The sequence below is a fragment of the Lagopus leucura genome, unplaced genomic scaffold (genome assembly GCF_019238085.1).
Source record: "Lagopus leucura isolate 7727_CA_CO unplaced genomic scaffold, USGS_WTPT01 Super-Scaffold_100001, whole genome shotgun sequence".
Lineage (NCBI taxonomy): Eukaryota > Metazoa > Chordata > Aves > Galliformes > Phasianidae > Lagopus > Lagopus leucura.
Window position 1 is genome coordinate 22,612,123 of NW_024962262.1, and position 21,779 is coordinate 22,633,901.

The window sequence follows — 21,779 nt, forward strand, 5'->3', positions numbered from 1 at the left end:
TACAGGGAAATGTAGGTCTTATAACAGAACAGTTAGACGGTGATTACAAAAAAAAATTGAGCTCTTTAATTCTTGTGATAACCACATACTGGACAAGGAATACATTGATTTTAATATTTATTGCATTAAAAATATTTTAGCAATCTAACCTTGGGCGCTTATTTCCACAATTGGCTCTTGCATGCTGTGTATTATTTGACACATTTGATTATTTCTCATTTTTCTGAAATTCTAAAGTAACATCTAACATAACCTGCATTTTAACATTTCGTTTTTATCCTGGCTTTCTTCAAGTAGCCAGGTTGTAATGAAAATTACTCTTTTCATAATCAAGATTTCTCTGAGAGATGTAGTCCATAAATGTATTTAAATGACTAGGGAAAAAAAAAAAAAAAAAAAAAAAGTTTTAGGCATTTTTTCTTTTCCTTGAAAATTATTCAAGAATCTTCTGTCAGCTAGGTTTTAGCAATATATATATATATATATATATATATTTAAAGGCCCACCTTGCTGCCATAGATTAATAATGTCATAACTTAGTGTAACCACTCAATATCAAAGGGAGAGAATACCTGAATGTACATTAGAACAGCAACTACATCTTCTTTTCTCTTTCATAAGCACTTCAGTGAATAGATCTAAGCAAGTAGCTCTCTGTGTGCAATGTCTTTCAAGTTGAAACTGAACAAAAAATGTGTCAATATTTCTTAGGGTTACCACATTATCATTAATTGGTATTTTTGAAACTCCTGCTTCAACTCTTAGTCAAAAGAATAATGCTCTTAGGAAGTGAACACTGTTTTCCAGATTGCAGCTAATTGATTCCAACTTGAACAAAAAGTAGATGATTCTGTCTGTTTACTTGATGTAGGAAACAATGATGGAAGTATGTATCTTTTTGCAACAGTTTCTATGGTTTACTCAGGCTGTGTTCATTTGTTCTAATAGATATGTTTTGTTTTGTCTTTATAACATAGGAACAAGCATTTTGAAAGAGTTTTGGGCTTTTGACTTTTTCTTAATTCGATCTAAGTATCTTATGTTTCATTTATCTGACCATGCAAAGATATACACTCAGTGTAATTATGTCAGTGACCTCTTGTATGACTGCAAAGAGATGACAGTTATCAAAAGCAGCTGCTTTGGAGCCGGACTGGCCAGAACCAGAGCAACTGATTTCAAGATACAAAGGGATATAGGGGTTTCTTTTGCCAGGGAAACACTGAGAAAGCAGAATGACTCTACAGCAATGGCCACCACTTGTGAGAGAGGCTGATGTGGCATAGGCATTGCCAGGGCAATGGAGACCACACCCATGCCTCTAAAAGAAGCCTCAGTGAAAACAATGACTAGCCTGCAGGGCAGGCAAACAGAGCATGGGTGTCACCTGTACACATATGGTGTGCTGTAACAGCCAGAGCAGTAAGTCACACGGCAGGGCACTAAGTCTGCAATCTTCAGAAGCGAAGGGCACTCACTCCAACTTACCCTCAAAGCAGTAGAGTGAGAACTTGATTCCACGCTAAGGCTACAGCTCTGGTAGGGGGTATGCACCACCAACCCCAACGTAACCAGACACTCCACTTAAACAGAGCAGCTGAACGAAGATGCATCTGTGCAGACCATGATCTGTGGGAAGTGTCTGGACCTTTCTCCTGAAGCAGAGAGTGGCAAACTCATGTGTGTAAGCTGTGCCCAGGTGGAGGACCTCTTGCAGCAGCTGACTGACCTGAGAGGACAGTCAAAAGTCTGTGTGCCAACAGGGAGGCAGAAATAGAGAGTCAGCCGCATTCACGTGGAGCCTATACTGAATTCACTGTCTTAGACCAAACAGCCCAAAACTCCCCCACTGGCATATTCTCACTGGGAAGACAACAGTGATGAGAGATGGCAAATTGCCACAAGAAAGATGAACACGAGAAAAAAGTCTGCCTCAATGCTGAGATGCCTCTGCAGAACCACTTCACAGTTCTCCAGGCTGAGAAGGAAAAAGAAACACTAACAGGTAAGTAGTCAGAACAGAGTAAGGCAGCCAGGCCTGCTCCCCCCTACATAACAACTACTGTGACTAAAAGAAAGTGACAGGTGATAGTGATGGGTGATTCTCTTTTGAAGGGTACAGAGACACACATTAGTCATCCTGACCTGCTATCTAGAGAGGTCTGCTGCTTGCCTGGGACCTGAATCAAGGATGTGACAGAGAGACTACCAGACCTTGTACATCACACAGACTAATACCCACTGCTGCTGTTTCACACAGGCACCAGTGACACAGCTGTCACTGAAGAATATGAAGAATATAAAGAGGGACTACAAGAAGCTAGAGGCAACACCAAAGAACTTGGGAGCATAAGTAATCTTCTCATCAATCTTCCAGGTTAGGGAAATGGAAAGGGAAAAGGCTGATAGAATTATGAATATCAATAAATGGTTAAGGGGGTGGTGTCATGAATAAGGCTTTGGTTACTTACGCCATGGAACTAGCTTTGAGAAATCTGGTCTTTTGGGGCAGGATTGGGTGCATCTGCCAGACAAGGGGAAGACCAGCTTTGGCAGCAAGTTTTCCAATTGAATCAGGAGAGCTTAAACTAGAGTTGCTGGGGGAGGGGATCCATCTGATGATGTTAATGGATGCCCTGGGCCTGGAATTCCATCAGGGCGGTGTTGCCCTCTACAGCAATGACCACCTGGAGTCCATGGAGCTCCACTTGGGGATAGATGTGGAGCTGGCGGAGAGCTTATGGGTTAGGGTTAAAGACAAGGCAGAGGAAGGAGACCTTCTAGTGGGAGTATAGAATCACAGAATTGCTCAGTTAGGAAAAGACCTTAAAGAGACCTCATTGCTCTCTATAACTTCCTGAAGGGAGGTTGTAGTGAGCTGGGGGTCGGCCTCTTCTCTTGTGTCATTAGTGATAGGACCAGAGGGAATGGTTTCAAGCTACGGCAGGGGAGATTCAGGCTGGACATGAGGAAGTATTACTTTTCAGAAAGAGTGGTCAGGCTCTGGAATGGACTGGCCAGGGAGGTGGTGGAGTCACTGACCCTGGGGGTGTTCAAGGAAAGGCTGGATGATGTGTTGAGGGACATGGTTTAGTGGGAGCTATAGGTAATAGGTGAAAGGTTGGACTGGATGATCTTTTAGGTCTTTTCCAACCTTGGTGTTTCTATGATTCTATTATTCTAAGATCATCAAGTCCATGCACAACCTAACCACACTCCTCCAACAACCCGCTGCTAAATCATGTCCCCGCTGCTAATTCATGTCTCTGAGCACCACATCTGAACAATTTTTAAACATTCAGGGATGGTGACTCAACCACCTCCCTGGGGAGCCTATTCCAGTGCTTAACAACCCTTTCAGTAAAGAAGTTATTTCAGTATCCAATCTAAACCTTCCCTGGGGTAACCTGAGGCCATTTTCCCTCTTCCTGTCACCAGTGAGAAGAGACCAGCCCCTCTCTCGCTGCAATCACCTTTCAGGTATTTGAAGAGAGCAATAAGGTCTCTCTTCAGCCTCCTCTTTCCCAGACAAAACATCACCAGTTTTTTCAGTCTCTCCTCATAGGGCATATTCTTCAAGCCCTTCACAAGCCTTGTTACCCTTCTTTGGACCTGCTCCAGCACCTCCATGTCCCTTCTGTATTGAGGTGCCCAAAACTGAATGCAGTACTCGAAGTGGGGCCTCACCAGTGTGGAGTACAGGGGCAGGATTACTTCCCTAGTCCCGCTCACCACAACATTTCTGATAAAAGCCAGGATGCCCTTGGCCTTCCTTGCTGCTTGGGCACACTGCTGACTCATATTCAGCCAAATGTCCATCAGTACACCAAGGTCCCTTTCCCTCAGGCAGCTTTCCAGCCACTCCTCCCTAAGCTTGTAGGTTGCCCGGGGTTGCTGTGACCAAAATGCAGGACTCGACACTTGGCCCTATTGAAGCTCATACAGTTTACCTTGGCCCATTGATCCAGTCTATCCCTTTCTTCTCCCAGGCAGATCAACACTCCCTCCCAGCTTGGAGTCGTCTGCAAACTTACTGAGGGTGCACTGCATCCCCGTTTCAGGATCATTAATAAAGATGTTAACTAGTAATTGCCCCAGTACCAAACCCTGGGGGACACCACTCATGACCAGCCACCAACTGGATTTAACTTCACAATTCTTTGGGCCTGGCCAACCAGCCACTGTTTCACCCAGCCAAGCATATGCCCATTCAAGTCACAGGCAGCCAGCTTCTCCATGAGGGTGTTGTGAGGGAGAGTGTCAAAGGCTCTACTGAAGTCCAGACAGACCACATTGACAGCCTTACTTTCATCTACCAAGCGAGTTACCTTGTCACAGAACAAAATCAAGTTTGTGAAGCAGAATCTATCACTCATGAACCCGAGCTGATTATTTATTATTATTGTTTATTTTTATATTAGGAGAAAAAAAAGAGAAGAGAAAAGGAAAAAAAAAAAAAAAAAGGAAAAGAAGATAATATTGCATTATTGGTACTTTAAGTTAAATATATAATCTTCTAAATATTGAGAGATGAAAACAGATCTTTCCAGTAGTGTAGCATGAACTGAAATATCTGGTTTCAGTTTACAGAGAGAATAATTTGTTCTTGAAAGTCTCAAGTAAAATTAAAAATTTGCTAAGAATATAAAATCTTTAATGTGATAGCATGTGTTATGCCTCACTTCTCATTTAACATCCTGGAATTATTATCTTTGGCTGTCATTACTGGTGTGTATGTGTTAGCCAGGGATTTTGTATGTGCATGGGTCTGGTGATATCCAAGACGGAATATCTACATATAAGCAGAAGGAATTTTTTAGACATGTTATTCATTAACTGTTTATTTTTATTTGCACTTTTTTTTTTTTTTTTTTCCCAACCCTAAAATTTTCAGGCTTAATCAAGATCTCTGCGTGGGTACACTCACTCTTAATTTTACAAATCTGCATTCTGCCAGAAAAGCTGAGTCCTGGGAGAAACAGAGCACTGCTTAAGGAGTGCAGTATTGCTTTGTCTTTCTTATCCTATTTTTGTTTCCTCTTAACACAGAATATCTCCTAGGACGCTTGTGGCTCTGCTCAGAATCTTACCACTGTTACTACCATGTCTACAAGAGAGAAGTTTCTGCTTTGCATACTAATCAAATAATTTCCTTTTTGATTTAATTTCCACTTATTATTGATCACTTCTCTGTTTTGTTCCTTACTATGTTCTCTGCAGTCTAAAAAGCTATCGCTCTCCAGATCTAATCAACGCAATGAGTGGAAATTTAAGCTTGTTTAGGTAATTTCTTGTCAGTGGTTTACAGGCTGGTTCAGCCTGGTTCTGTGACCAGCGGGGTGGACAGATTTGCAAATCTGCATATATGTAGGTCCCTATAAAAGTAATTTGTCTTATTTATTTCAGTGGGAGCTACAATGGATACAAAGAGCACAGTAACACAGTTTGATAGAACAAATTTTCATATACAAAACACTAGTTCTTATCATACTCATCACCATTAACTATGCACTTTTGCCAGTGATGTACAAGAAGCTATAAGCCACTCTTGTAAAAATCTGCACCAGTGGAGGTGACCCACTATTGCCACTGCTGAAAAGCACCACCTAGCACCTCACTGTACTCACATCGACTATTTACTCTCAGTAAATGTTTACCAAGCATGTCAATGAGTGCAATTTTTATCTCCATGGAGGAATTCAATTCTGCACCTTTGTTTCGTATGTCCTTCCCTGTTAGATGCCATTTTGTCAGCCTGCCCCTCTGCTGCTGTCTGTCACATGGCAACAAAACGTATGGGAATATTGTTAGGAAAGTTTAACCTTTCATATCATAGCACCAACACCCACCTCTGATGTTGTGAGCCAAAATACTAAAATATTAAAATAGGCAGTATTACTCTCAGAACAGACCTCATAAAACATAGTTTGTATATAAGTAATAAAACATTTTACTATTATAAATTTTTAATAAAAATAAAAGCGCTTAAAAAAAAAAAAAGTAACAAATGCACGGAACTAGTGGGCTATTTGACTTTATTTTTGTGAAACTAATGCATCAGTCTTGTCCAACAGCAGTAGTTACAATGCTCATATAGAAAAGAAAAAAAAAAAAAGAAATGGAGCGGTTTACAAGCTGTAGAAAGTTACCTAAGACTAGTATATTTATCCATTAAGAAATCTTAAAATATATCTTGGGATGCCTACCAGTGATAAAGGAAGATCTACTACTGGGGTTAATTTGCACAATTTACCAACTGATGATTGCTCTCGTATCACACTCCAACCAACCAACCAACCAACCAAATAAGCAAAACCCAAAACACTGAAACAAAAAAGACAAAACAAAACAAAAACTCCCACAAGTAGCCCTTGATCAACAAGGTTAGCTGCTTTGGAGCTGACCCGGCCAGAACTGCAGCAACTGATGGTGAAGTAAAGAGGGGTTTTGTCGGTTCCTTTACCAGAAGAACCCCGAGATAACAGAGGGCCCAGCAGCTCTTGTGAGAACAGCTGATGTGGCATAGGCCTTGCCAGGGCAGTGGATGCACATCCATGCCCTTTGCCTTAGAAAAAGCTTCTGGGAAGGCAGCAATGCACTCAGGTTTGCATGCAGTGGGGAAAAGGCAGCACTGGTGCAGCACCACAGCATACTGCAGCAGTAGGTGTGGCAGCTTGTGCAGCAGGGTGCAGATGTACTGTCCCTCCTTGCTCAGGAGATCAGCTTACCTATTGGCAGTCACAAATTTACCGTGGTCTCCTGCAGGAAATGAACTCACCCCAAAGACTGTGGGGACCCAGATGGAGGCCCTGCCCAAGAATGTAGCTGTTCAGCTCTCCAGCTGAGAGGAGTGCCTGAGCCTGCTGCTGCCTGGGGAGGGTGGCAGGAACTCCACCTGTGTGTGGTGTGAGCAGGTAGAAGATCTGCTCAGCATAGTGGCAAAGCTCAAGGAGGAGTGAAGAGGTTAAGAACCATCGGGGAGTATGAGTGGGAGATTAGTGGAATAACTCCCTGGAATGCCAGAGAGAAAGGCACCAGGGAGACAACGCCCAGAAAATGATGGACCCCATGCCCCATCACTGATGGGCACAGAGAGGGGACGTGAGAGAAAGGGAGGGTTGGAAGACAGTCCCAACTCAGCATCGTGGGTGAACTCCTTCCCTGCCAACCTCACTTCACTTGCTCAGGTGCCCCTAGGGGATTTGAGGCACTGGTAATTGAAGGGGAGGGGAGCAAGGAGGCACAGGAACGTTTGCCTAAGGCACTGCCAAGGGTGAGGTGGTTCACTCTGTGCCTCCAGGCTCCAGAGACTCATCTCCAGACTGCCTCTGCTAAGAAAGACAGAAGGGTTATTGTCATAGGTGATTCCCTGCTCATGGGAATGGAGAGTCCCATAAGTGGACCAGACCCGAATCAAAGGGAGGTGCGCTGCCTCCCTGGGGCCCGGGTCAAGAACATAACTAGAAAACTTCCAGATCTGGTTTACTCCTCTGATTACTACCCATTACTGGTAGTTCAGGCAGGCAGCAATAAGGTAGCTCAGAGAAGCCTGGGAACTATTAAAATAGACTTCAGGGATTTAGGGAGGTTAGTTGAGGGAGCGGGAGCACAAATGATATTTTCTTCTGTTCCTTCTGAGAAGGCAAAGGACACAGAATGGGCTAGGAAAACCCAGGTAATGAATAAGTAGCTGTGAGGGTGGTGCCACCACAGAAACTTAGGGTTTTTTGACTACAGGATGATTTACTCAGCGTCTGGTCTAATGGGTGTCACTTTCCTCTAAGAGGGAAACAGACTGCAGCCCAAGAGCTAGCAGGGCTCATTGAGAGGGCTTCCAGCGAGGTAGGAAGGGGGAAGGGGATGCAATGAGGCTTGCTAGGACAGAGAAAGTACTCTGGGATTTTATACTAGATCTGATGGGAGAAGAGTTGAGTGTGGTGGGACAGAGAAAGGCTTGGTGTTGCTGTCACACCAGAAGATCACTGAGAAGAACCTCTGAACTGTTCTATAGGATCTTCTGGCAACTCTTCAGAGAAGGTAATGTTGCTTACCCCCTGTCCAAAACCCTCTCGTGTCCCTCTAGGAAGCAGTGGGGAAAACTTCAGATTTATGTTGGAGGTTTGGGGGAGGGCCACTCTAGAAAGGTAGTGTGCCAGAAAGCACAGCTGAAGTGACTTTACACTAATGCATGCAGTGTGGGAAATAAGCAAGAGGAGTTGGAAAACATTATGTGCTTGGAAAACTGTGATCTGGTTGCTATCCTATCATGGGAATTTGGTGGGACAAATCTCATGACTGGCATACTGTTATTGAGGGCTACAGGCTCTTCAGAAGGTGACAGACAAGACAGGAAGTGAGGCAGAGTTGCTCTCTTTGTTAGGAGGTGGATAGATTGCAAAGAGCTGTGTCTGAGTAAAAATCACGACCGGGTTGAGAACTTATTGATTAAAATCAAGGAATGGTCCAGTAAAGGACATCTAGTGGTTGGGGCTACTACAGGCCACCTGATCAGGAGGAGGCTGTTGATGAGGCCTTCTTGCTTCAGCTGCAGGAGGTGTCATGCTCACAAGCTCTTGAACTGATGGGGGGTTCCAGCCACCCTGACATTTGCTGGGATAGCGACATAGTGGGTGGCAGACAATCCAGGAGATTCCTGGGGTCTGTTGAAGATAACTTCCTGGCCCAGGTACTAGGCCCAGGGCGAAGCCTTACTGGACCTGATGCTCACTAATGCAGAGGAAAGCATTACAGAAGTTAAAATCAGAGGCAGAATGGGCAACTGGAATGGCTGAGCAAGGACCTGCAGCTTAAAATGAGGGAAAAGGGAGGAATGTACATGAAATGTACATGTGTACATATGTACATGTGTACAAATGTTGAACATGAGGTTCAACAAGGGCAAATGCCGGGTCCTGCACTTTGGCCATTACAACCCCAGACAATGCTACAGGCTTGGGGCAGAGTGGCTGGAAGGCTGTGTAGAGGAAGTGAACCTGGTGGTATTGATTGATGCTTGGCTGAACATGAGCCAGCAGTGTGCCCAGGTGGACAAGAAGGCCAATGGCATTCTGGCTTGCATCAGAAACAGTGTTGCCGGAAGCAGCAGAGAAGTAATTGTCCCCCTAAACTGGGCATTGGTGAGGCTGCACCTGGAATATTGTGTCCAGTTTTGGGCTCCTCACTGCAAGAAAGACATTGAGGCCCTAGAGCATGTTCAGAGAAGGGCAACAAAGCTGGTGAGGTTATCTGGAGCACAGGGCTTATGAGGAGTCGCTGAAGGAGCTGGGATTGTTCAGTCTGGAGAAGAGGAGGCTCAGGAGAGACCTAATTGCTCCCTATAACTACCTAAAGTCAGGTTGTAGCGAGCTGCAGGTTGGCCTCTTCTCTGTGTATCTAGCAATAGGACTAGAGGGAATGGCTTCAAGCTCTGCCATAGGAGATTCAGGCTGGACGTTAACAAATACTGCTTTTCTGAATGAGTGGTCAGGCACTGGAATAGGCAGCCCAGGAAGGTGGTGAAGTCACCGACCCTGGAAGTGTTCAAGGAACATTTGGACATTGTGATGAGGGACATGGTTTAGTGAGAGCTATTGGTGATAGGTGGATGGTTGGACTGGATGATCTTTTAGGTCTTTTCCAACCTTGGTGTTTCTGTGATTCTGTGATTCTATGATCTGAATACAAAAGCCAAATCACTACATTTTCAGACCTATGAAAATATGAATGTAGCAGAGAGTATTATTTTATGAACACTGAGAAATGGAAATCATCAAAAGAGTGTTTTATAGCTGTTTTAATTTCTAAAACAGAAAAATATATATGTAGTATTGAATTGCAGACGAATATACCTACACAATTACTGATACAGATTTTATACTTTATTGATTAATTATTTCCAGTTCTCTCAGCTTAAGTGGGAAAGGCATGTATACTGATTTTTAAATAAACTGTAAAACTATTTAGGATAGTGCATATGTAATCATATTGTGTAAGCATATTGGTTCAGGAAATAGTCACTTCAGCTGGTTTAGGAATGAAAATAAACCACTGCAAACATTCAGCTAGGGACTCTATTACCTGTTTTGTGAATCACTTCCTTATTCGTGAATTTGATGGATGAGTCTCTGTTGGAAAACTTTTCAGTGCCTGTTTCCAATACACTTTCTTTGAAACCATTAGAGCCTCTTTCCAGGCCATAAGTACCTAGTGCTCTGTGAAAAGTGAATACATCTTTCCAGCCACTATTTGGTTCTGAAATTGAGAAATTAGTGTCAAGGTTAATTATCCCATTCAAAACCAGTTCTCACCTGAAGGCTTTCCAAAACATTTTTTAAGTACTAGAGACATTAATTTCTCAGACAAACTGTGTAATATGCATATAGATGTGTTAATATAGTATTCATCATGTATCTGGGTTCCTAAATTTTATTTCTTATGTAAAATCTTAGGGCATATGTTTTCAGCATTTGCTGTTGCGTGTGAAAACCTAATAACAATGTAAAACTGGTGAAAGAGCTAAGTAATAGCAAAAACATCTCTGAAAATGTTCTACCAAACACAAACATACCATCTGTTTTGAGCAGTCATTTTCTTTTCCTGTGCTTGCTGTTGTTAATATTTCTTCTTATCTAGTTAATACATACTTTTTGTTCCATCTTCCAACTAGTTCTAATTTGCTAGTTTCAGAATTATATTAAAAGTAGAGAAGAATTCAATCAAATTATAATGGTATGTGAAGATGAAGAAAAGTTATGTTTTACTAAAAATTAATTTTTAATAAGATTTCCAAGCCCAGTATACAACTCCCTTGGAATAAGATTATTGGAATAAATATGTGCACTGTAATTTATATTGTTTTTATAAGCTAATTATATTTTGAAATTTTTCCTTCCTTATTTTAAAGAAAATTCCTAACATAATTAAATTTCTCCCACAGGATTCCCGTATGAAACCTGAAAACTAATTTCTAAATAATCTCAATAAATTGCCAGCACATTCAAAATCCATGCTGAACATGATAGTTCTAAGTTGACCTTGTATTTTTAACCATCATCAATATGGCTTTAGCGATGTCTCAATCCTGAGACTGAGGATTCCATAATAAATGTGATGAAATGTGTTAAAAATTCAGTCTGCTGCAAGAGACAATGCAGCATAAATGTTAAAGCTTAAAGATGTTATTTGAGCATTGCATGAGCATCAAGGTGGAAATGAACAGCCCTGAGCACAGTATAAGTATGTGGGTGCTGACATACACAGATGCCGCAATAGTTCTTAATCACATTCACTATTCAGACAAATGGTAAGCAAAGCAGCATAAGATCAGCAGAGCAGCCAATTGTAAATTCTGAAGTTTGTTATGTGGAAGCCTATAGGCTGTAATGAACTGAATTTTCCCAAATGCTAAACTCTCTAAAGAAATAAGAAGAGACTGCATAATTCATCCCTAGTCATAAAAGCTTTCATCAGTTCTCCAAAATTCTGCTATGCCATAGAGATTGCTATTACTGTCATGAAACTTAGTATGTAAGGTTATGGGAGTGAGCATACTCAATCTTTTAAAACACAGTGATACTTGTTTGGAGAGTTGACATAGTGTTTCTTTGATTTCACCTTGTCATCAGCTCTAACATATCAGTGGATTACAACTGAACACCCAGATAATAGAAAATGTGATATGTTTATGAAAATGTTGTCTTGAGAGTTATATTTAAATTTAACACAAATTTGATCAAATTATTTTCCATGCAGCCAGTACAGATTGTTGAACAAATAAAATTGCTGGGGAAGGAGGAAGGAAAATGAACACAAGAAAAAAAAGGGGAGGAAGGAGATCTGAAAGGACATTAGCCTTTCATTGTTTCATTGCTCATTGACCTCACAAACCACAGCTCTTCCTTTATCGCTTTCAATAATTAAATTTGTGAAGCTATTTCTTTCCAATGCCTACATCCAGATATTTCTGAGAACAATGAATTAGTCCAGCTACACTTTCCAAGCTTTTTCTCAGAATAACTGAGACAGTTAAAAAGAAGGGATTGTTTGATCAACTTACAAATCTGAAACTTTTCAATTCCTGTAATGACAAAACGTAGTTCTTGCTGAAGTAAAACAGAAAAAAAAAAGTTTTAATTTTTCAGAACTTGACTATATGTTTGGATAGCATGTCATATTTTATTGCTGAGCAAAACATCATGTCATATCCGTTTGATCATAGGTGATCAGCTGGCAGACTGTGTCCCCATTCAACATCTCACATGCCAAACTGCTTGCTGGCAGAGCAGTGTGAGAAACAGAGTAGGCCTGTATCTGTGTAAGCTCAACAGAGACTAAAACTAAAACTTGATGTGTTATCAAGTGTCTGAGAAACAAATTCAAAATTTAGTAACACATGACCACATGAAGAAAATCAATTCTGTTCTAGAAAATGTTGGTAAGGTTCAACCTTTACTTCAATATCCACTTCTGACATCATGGATTAATTGTCATGCTCCAGTTCCTGGTACCTATCCCTGTACGTCAAGGAAGTCATGGGATCTGGCCCCTCCTCTTTCTTGCTCGCTTTTAGTGCTTTACAGGGGTAGTGTGTGAGAGTGGAGTGCTTCCTAGCCATCCCAAGCCTTCAGGCTTCCTCAGATTTGAAAATTCTCTCTCTCTCTCTTATTTAATTTGATTTATTTGTCTCAATTTCAATTAGATTGTATTATATTGAGTTATATTGCATTCCAATATTATAGTTAGTAAAATAAGTTTTCCTGCTTAGATCATCGCTGCTGTTCTGTTTTATTCCTTAAGCCCAGCTCTGATCTCCCTACCCCTTTTCCTTTTTCCTTCCCATTTTTGGGGGTCAGGGGACCCACAGGCCTACTGCATCCCTGTCACGGGCATAGATTGATCTACTTAACCATACTCTAGATCATAGATTGATCTAGTTAAGTTTGTGGAATACCACAAACCAAAAATCACAAAACCATGACACTGTTTCAATTTACTAAATAGTAACTGTGTTCTTCTAAAAGGTATTATGTTGATGATTATTGTCTAACTTTTTAGAAAATAAATATTCAGGAAACGATTGTTTCCTGAGAAACATGCTCAAGATCAAAAAATTTCCAATCAGGAAAATATCTTTGTGAAGGGCATTTTATTCATTGCTTCAATAATGGGCACACACCCCCTACTGACAAGGGAGAAATCGCACAACTAGTCAGTGAAATCCATTCTGTCATATACTCTGGCTCTGATACAGGTAAAGCCTCTTCTGGCACTCATTGGTTGAGCGTCTCAGGCTCACAGTCTTCCAACACTGTTACTACATTGCACTTCCATAGCTACGTTCACATTTCCGTAGGTATGGTTACGCCTCCATAGCTAAGGTTACACTTCCATAGCTACGGTTACACTTCCATAGCTACACCTGTTGCCAACCCATTGTCTTTGGGTAAGTTCTAGACTTCTATAGCAATAGGAGGATAATATTTCATTCATTCTGTCTCTCCTTTACCCTGGTGCTTGTGCCAATTCTACCTAGGTTGGAATGCTACAGTCTCAACTTTACTCTATTTAGGAGTCTTCTTTATCTTATCCTATACCATACACAGAAAATACGGGAAACTTCCATTGCAAAAACACAATCTACCTCTCACACAATTATGCCAAATTCTGATATTGTTACTTGGAATCTTGGGATTTAATTATACAGCTTCTCATTATCTTATCTTAAGACCATATAGAACAAATTCTTTTTTTTTTTTTTTTTTTTTTTTCATTTTGTTTTGCTTGATTTGTACTTTTTACTAGTCTAACAAAACAGGGATTGTCTAATGCAAAATTTTCCTTCAAATAGAACAGAAACATTACAAGTAGTATTTATTACATACATTTTAATTAATATTTTTCTATGCTTTAAACCAATGGCTCACTATAAATGAAGTCATGATCTAAAATCTAAAATGCCTGCAGTAAAAATGTAGCCATCATCTGAAGAAGCAACAAGGTTAAGCAAACATAGCTCTAAAACATGAATAGCATGGTAACATATCTTTCTAAAAAAAACTTGATAACAGTAGTAACAAAATTTATATGCCAAAGACTAGAGAAAATAAAGAGAAAATATGACTATGACTGGGTGACCAGTCTGGTAGATGAGGGAAAGGCTGTTGATGTAGCCTACTTAGTCTTCAGCAAAGCCTTTGACACAGTCTCTCACAGGCTTCTTCTGGGGAAACTGGCTGCCTGTGGCCTGGAGATGTATACACTTCTTTGGGTAAGGAACTGGCTACAGGGCCATGCCCAGCGGGTAGTGGTGAATAGAGTTAAGTCCAGCTGGCAACCCGTTTCCAGTGGTGTCCCCCAGGGCTCGGTACCAGGACCCATCTTGTTTAATATCTTTATTGATGACCTAGATGAGGGCATTGAGTGTACCCTCAGTAAATTTGCAGATGACACCAAGCTTGGAGGTGGTGTTGATCTGCCTGAGGGTAAGGAAGCCCTTCAGAGGGATTTAGACAGGCTGGATCGCTGGGCTGAGGTGAATGGGATGAGGTTCAACAAGGCCGAGTGTTGGATCCTGCATTTCGGGCACAACAATCCCATGCAGCGTTATAGGCTTGGGGATGAGTGGCTGGATGAGTGTAAAGAAGAGAAGGACCTGGGGGTGTTGGTTGATGCTCGGCTGAACATGAGCCGACAGTGTGCCCAGGTGGCCAAGAGGGCCAACGGCATCTTGGCCTGCATTAGAAATAGTGTGGCCAGCAGGAGCAGGAAGGTGATCATCCCCCTGTACTCAGCACTGGTGAGGCCGCACCTCGAGTTCTGTGTTCAGTTTTGGGCTCCTCACTACAGAAAAGATGTTGAGATCCTGGAGCGTGTCCAGAGAAGGGCAACAAAACTGGTGAGGGGTCTGAAGCATAAGTCTGATGAGGAGCAGCTGAGGGAGCTGGGATTGTTCAGTCTGGAGAAGAGGAGGCTCAGGGGAGACCTCATTGCACTCTACAACTTCCTGAAGGGAGGCTGTGGTGAAGAGGGCTTTGGCCTTTTCTCCCAGGCAATGAGCAGGACAAGAGGTAATGGCTGCAAGTTGTATGAGAGGAGGTTTAGATTGGACATAAGGAAGAACTTTCTTTCTCAAAGAGTGGTCAGGCACTGGAATGGCTGCACAGGGAGGTGGTGGAGTCGCCATCTCTGGCAGTGTTCAAGAGGTGTGTGGACGATGTGCTGCACGATATGGTTTAGTGCTTGTGGTGGCATTGGTGATGAGGAGACAGTTGGACTAGATGATCTTGTAGGTCGTTTCCAACCTTGTGATTCTATGATTGTATGAAATAGAAAAAAAAAATAATAATAATAAATTCATAAATATGCATCAGTACTCTGAGAATTTTTAGATTTTGGTGTTGTTGGGTTTTTCATTATAGCATTTTTAAAATAACTCCGGCATTGTTATTTTAGTTAGAAATATTTTCACCTGACTTGGATATCTCTATACTATCATGGACTATAGTTCTTCAAATCAGGCCCAGAGCTTTCTTTTAAGATCATGTGCACTGCATTATAATTCACAGTCACTTTTCTGTGTCGAGGGTGCCAGCCAGTTCCCTCTGAAACACATCCTAGATACAGTTCAGTGAAGGGAATGCTTCAAGAACAGTCTCTGATGAGACAGCAGTGAAAACAAGAATGCATCTGTCTTCTGTTTAACATCCTCTAAGATTATCTCAATGGTAATATCGCCTTCAAAACATACCTTTATTCTTTAAATCATGTTTTACAAATCCTAGTTTCATAGCATATAGAAACAATCAAACAAAACCATTAAATTCTGGACTCCAGAGATTTTGACCAGCTTGAATTGAAAAATATATAAGCATGAAAAAATGCATTAAGTTTTGCACATCTAAAATAAGATCTGATGAACTCTCTCCATCTCTACATTAGACCAATTTTGTCTGCTTACAGTGGAACACTTAAGAGCAGTGGGCTTTTCATTAGTGTTCTTGTTCAACTTTGAAGAAAAGAGATCTAAATTTTCACTTGATCTAAATGTCTTCAATCTCTATTCCATTCTGGTCTCCAGCATTCCTTCTTCATGACGACAGATAACAGTTATATTATTTCATTGATAGGGGGAGTGAATAAGAGATAAAATAAAACAATGTCTGAAACAGAAACAGCAGCTGACATGATTACTGCTATAAATATTTGACTAATCTGCAGTTCTCAACCAAGGCACCTGTTCTCACTAATGTCATAAGTTTTCATTCTTGCAGGCTCCTTCTTTATGGTATTTAGTGTAATTTTCATTCTTAGTATTTCTGTTCCATCGATATTTGTCACATAAATGCACATAATATTCATTTAAATACAAAAGGAATCTGATCTTAATTTTTTTGTTCTGTTGGTAGTCATTTTGTTATTGTTTTTGTTTGTTTGTTTGCTTGTTTGTTTTAAATACTACCAACTCCACTGTGAAAAACAAGATATTTTGATTTGTACTGGTTTTGATAGGCATTGAGTTAATTTTCTTTGTAGCAGCCTGTAAGGTGTTGCTTTGATTTGTGATCAAATCAGTGTTGATAAAACATCAGTATTCTAGATGTTGGTCAGCAGTGGTTACACTGAGCTAAAGTCTTCTCTGCTTCTTATACTGTCGTGCCAGTGAGGTGTATGGAGGTACACGAAAAACTGGGAGAAGCCACAACCAAGGCATCCAACCTCAACTGAGAGGAATATTCATAGAACCATAGAATCATAGAGTGGCCTGGGAAAAGGAACTCAAAGATCATCTAGTTTCAAACCCCCCTGCCAGGGGCAAGATTAACAACCACTACACCAGGCTGCGTAGGGGCACATCCAGCCTGGCCTTGAATGCCTCCACGGATGGGGCATTTACAACCTCTTTGGGAAACCTGTTCCAGTGTGTCACCATCCTCTGGGTGAAAAACTTCCTCCTAATATCTAATTTAAACCCTCCCTTATCTTAGTTTAAAACCATTCCCTCTTGTCCTATCACTATGTCATGTTTTTATGATTTTTGTTATGTAATCCACATCATATCATTATGTAAAACACTGGGAGTTAAAGAGTTAATGCTCCTGTTCAGTGGACTGCCAATCTTCTGGCTACCTGGTTCTCAGAAGAGAAGAACTACATAACCCAAAGGACTTTGCGTTCAGCGGAGGAAGCCCCCCCACCATCACATATCCCCAACCCCCTCCTTCCAGGCTGGTGGGCCTGTGGGCGTGCTGTCCCCCTGTCACGGACACAGATGGATCTAGAGATAACTCAGTGACACACTATCCAACCAAGTAAAGAGTCATATCCCCTCCTGTTTACAGACTCCCTTCAAATATTGAAAGGCCACAAGAGTTTTCCTCAGAGATTCCTCCAAGCTACATAATCCCAGTTCCCTCAACATTTCCTCATGGGAGAGGTGCGCCAACCCTCTGATCATCTTAGTGGCCCTCCTCTGGACTCATTTCAACAGCTCCACGTCCTTCTTGTGCTGGGAGCACAAGGCCTGGATGCAGAACACCAGATGTTGCCTCACAAGAGCCGTGTAGAGGGGGACGATCACCTCCTTCTCCCTGCTACCCATTCCTCTATGAATGCAGACCAGAACATGGTCTTCTGGGCTACAAGTACAATCTGCTGGCTCATTTCCAGCTTCTCGTCCACCAGGACATCCACGCACTTCTCCACAGGGCTGATCTCAAGGCATTTTTCCCCTAGTCTGTAAAAATTGCTGAGATTGCCCTGGTCCAAGTGCAACACCTTGCACTTGGCCTTGTTGAACCTCACTAGGTTCTCATGGGCCCACTTCTCCAGCCTGTACAAGTCCCTCTGGATGGATTCCCTTCCCTTCAGTGTAGCAGCTACACCACTCAGCTTGGTGTCATCAGCAAAACTGCTGAGGATGCACTCAATGCCATTGTCTATGTCATTGATGAAGAGGTTGAAGAGCACCAGTCTCAAGACTGAGCCCTGGGAGACACCACTTGTGACTGGCCTCCACCCAGATAGTTGATCGCAACCCTTTGGCTGTGCCCAGCCAACCTGTTCTTAATCCACCAAATAGTCCAACCTTCAAATCCATACCTCTCCAATTTAGAGAGAAGGATGTGGTGAAGGACCATGTCAAAGGCTTTGCAGAAGTCCAGGAAGATGACATCCACCACTCTCCCCCTGTCTACCAATGCTGTCATTCCATCATAGAATGCCACCAAATTGGTCAGGCATGATCAGCCTTTGGTGAAGCCATGCTGGCTGTCTCAGATCACCTCTTTGTCTTGTATGTGCCTTAACATGGTAACCAGGATGATCTGTTCCATGATCTTCCCAGGCACAGAGATGAGGCTCACTGGCCTGTAGTTCCCCGGGTCTCCCTTTCTCCCTTTCTTAAAAAGGGGAGTAATGTTTCCCTTTTTCCAGTTACCAGGGACTTCACCAGACAGCCATGATTATTCAGTATGATGGAGAGTGGCTCGGCAACCACATCAGCCATCTCTCTCAGAACCCTGGGATGCATATCATCTGGCCTCATGGACGTACATACATTCAGTTGCATGAGGAGGTCCCACACTTGTTCCACCAATACAGTGGAATGGAATCTGCTTCTCTCACCTTCACGTAGAGGTTCAGGAGTCTGGTAGACATGGGGAGCCTGACCATCAGTGAAAAATGAGATAAAGCACTTACTGGGCACCTCAGCTCTTTCCACATCTGAGGAAGACACTTCTCCATCCTCATTTATCAGAGGGGGAACACTCTCCTTGGCCTATCTCCTCCAGCTTATGTACCTGCAGAAAACCTTCTTGTTATCTTTCACATCCCTCACCAAATTTAGCTCCATCTGTGCCTTGGCTTTCCTGACCCTATTTCTACATTTGCGGATGTCCCTGTATTCTTCCCTGGCTACACAACTCTGATTCCACTTCCTGTACATTTCTCTCTTTTCTCTCATCTTAAGATTCAGGTCCTTGCTCAGCCATTCCAGTTGCCCACCACCTCTGATGAATTACTTCTGCTGGGGGATGGAGAGTTCTTGTGCTTTCAGAAGGGTGTCCTTCAAGAGCTGCCAGCTCTGTTTTGTTCCTATGCCCTCAAGGAGACTTTTCTGGGAGATCCCATCCAGCAGTTCCTTGAGCAGCTACAATTTTGTTCTCCTGAAGTTCAGGCTCTTGACTCTACTTTTTTTGCTAGGCCTGCATTTCTCCAGATCACAAATTCTACCAGGACATCATCACTACAACACATTCTGCTTCCGATTTTAACTTCTGTAATGCTTTCCTCTGCATTAGTGAGCACCAGGTCCAGTAAGGCTTTCGCCTTGGGCCTAGTACCTGGACCAGGAAGTTACCTTCAACAGACCCCAGGAATCTCCTGGATTGTCTGCCACCTACTATGTCACTATCCCAGCAAATGTCAGGGTGGTTGGAACCCCCCATCAGTTCAAGAGCTTGTGAGCATGACACCTCCTGCAGCTGAAGCAAGAAGGCCTCATCAACAGCCTCCTCCTGATAAGGTGGCCTGTAGTAAACCAGATCTGGAAGTTTTCTAGTTATGTTCTTGACCCGGGCCCCAGGGAGGCAGCGCACCTCCCTTTGATTCGGGTCTGGTCCACTTATGGGACTCTCCATTCCCATGAGCAGGGAATCACCTATGACAATAACCCTTCTGTCTTTCTTAGCAGAGGCAGTCTGGAGATGAGTCTCTGGAGCCTGGAGGCACAGAGTGAACCACCTCACCCTTGGCAGTGCCTTAGGCAAACGTTCCTGTGCCTCCTTGCTCCCCTCCCCTTCAATTACCAGTGCCTCAAATCCCCTAGGGGCACCTGAGCAAGTGAAGTGAGGTTGGCAGGGAAGGAGTTCACCCACGATGCTGAGTTGGGACTGTCTTCCAACCCTCCCTTTCTCTCACGTCCCCTCTCTGTGCCCATCAGTGATGGGGCATGGGGTCCATCATTTTCTGGGCGTTGTCTCCCTGGTGCCTTTCTCTCTGGCATTCCAGGGAGTTATTCCACTAATCTCCCACTCATACTCCCCGATGGTTCTTAACCTCTTCACTCCTCCTTGAGCTTTGCCACTATGCTGAGCAGATCTTCTACCTGCTCACACCACACACAGGTGGAGTTCCTGCCACCCTCCCCAGGCAGCAGCAGGCTCAGGCACTCCTCTCAGCTGGAGAGCTGAACAGCTACATTCTTGGGCAGGGCCTCCATCTGGGTCCCCACAGTCTTTGGGGTGAGTTCATTTCCTGCAGGAGACCACGGTAAATTTGTGACTGCCAGTAGGTAAGCTGATCTCCTGAGCAAGGAGGGACAGTACATCTGCACCCTGCTGCACAAGCTGCCACACCTACTGCTGCAGTATGCTGTGGTGCTGCACCAGTGCTGCCTTTTCCCCACTGCATGCAAACCTGAGTGCATTGCTGCCTTCCCAGAAGCTTTTTCTAAGGCAAAGGGCATGGATGTGCATCCACTGCCCTGGCAAGGCCTATGCCACATCAGCTGTTCTCGCAAGAGCTGCTGGGCCCTCTGTTATCTCGGGGTTCTTCTGGTAAAGGAACCGACAAAACCCCTCTTTACTTCACCATCAGTTGCTGCAGTTCTGGCCGGGTCAGCTCCAAAGCAGCTAACCTTGTTGATCAAGGGCTACTTGTGGGAGTTTTTGTTTTGTTTTGTCTTTTTTGTTTCAGTGTTTTGGGTTTTGCTTATTTGGTTGGTTGGTTGGTTGGTTGGAGTGTGATACGAGAGCAATCATCAGTTGGTAAATTGTGCAAATTAACCCCAGTAGTAGATCTTCCTTTATCACTGGTAGGCATCCCAAGATATATTTTAAGATTTCTTAATGGATAAATATACTAGTCTTAGGTAACTTTCTACAGCTTGTAAACCGCTCCATTTCTTTTTTTTTTTTCTTTTCTATATGAGCATTGTAACTACTGCTGTTGGACAAGACTGATGCATTAGTTTCACAAAAATAAAGTCAAATAGCCCACTAGTTCCGTGCATTTGTTACTTTTTTTTTTTTTAAGCGCTTTTATTTTTATTAAAAATTTATAATAGTAAAATGTTTTATTACTTATATACAAACTATGTTTTATGAGGTCTGTTCTGAGAGTAATACTGCCTATTTTAGTATTTTAGTATTTTGGCTCACAACATCAGAGGTGGGTGTTGGTGCTATGATATGAAAGGTTAAACTTTCCTAACAATATTCCCATACGTTTTGTTGCCATGTGACAGACAGCAGCAGAGGGGCAGGCTGACAAAATGGCATCTAACAGGGAAGGACATACGAAACAAAGGTGCAGAATTGAATTCCTCCATGGAGATAAAAATTGCACTCATTGACATGCTTGGTAAACATTTACTGAGAGTAAATAGTCGATGTGAGTACAGTGAGGTGCTAGGTGGTGCTTTTCAGCAGTGGCAATAGTGGGTCACCTCCACTGGTGCAGATTTTTACAAGAGTGGCTTATAGCTTCTTGTACATCACTGGCAAAAGTGCATAGTTAATGGTGATGAGTATGATAAGAACTAGTGTTTTGTATATGAAAATTTGTTCTATCAAACTGTGTTACTGTGCTCTTTGTATCCATTGTAGCTCCCACTGAAATAAATAAGACAAATTACTTTTATAGGGACCTACATATATGCAGATTTGCAAATCTGTCCACCCCGCTGGTCACAGAACCAGGCTGAACCAGCCTGTAAACCACTGACAAGAAATTACCTAAACAAGCTTAAATTTCCACTCATTGCGTTGATTAGATCTGGA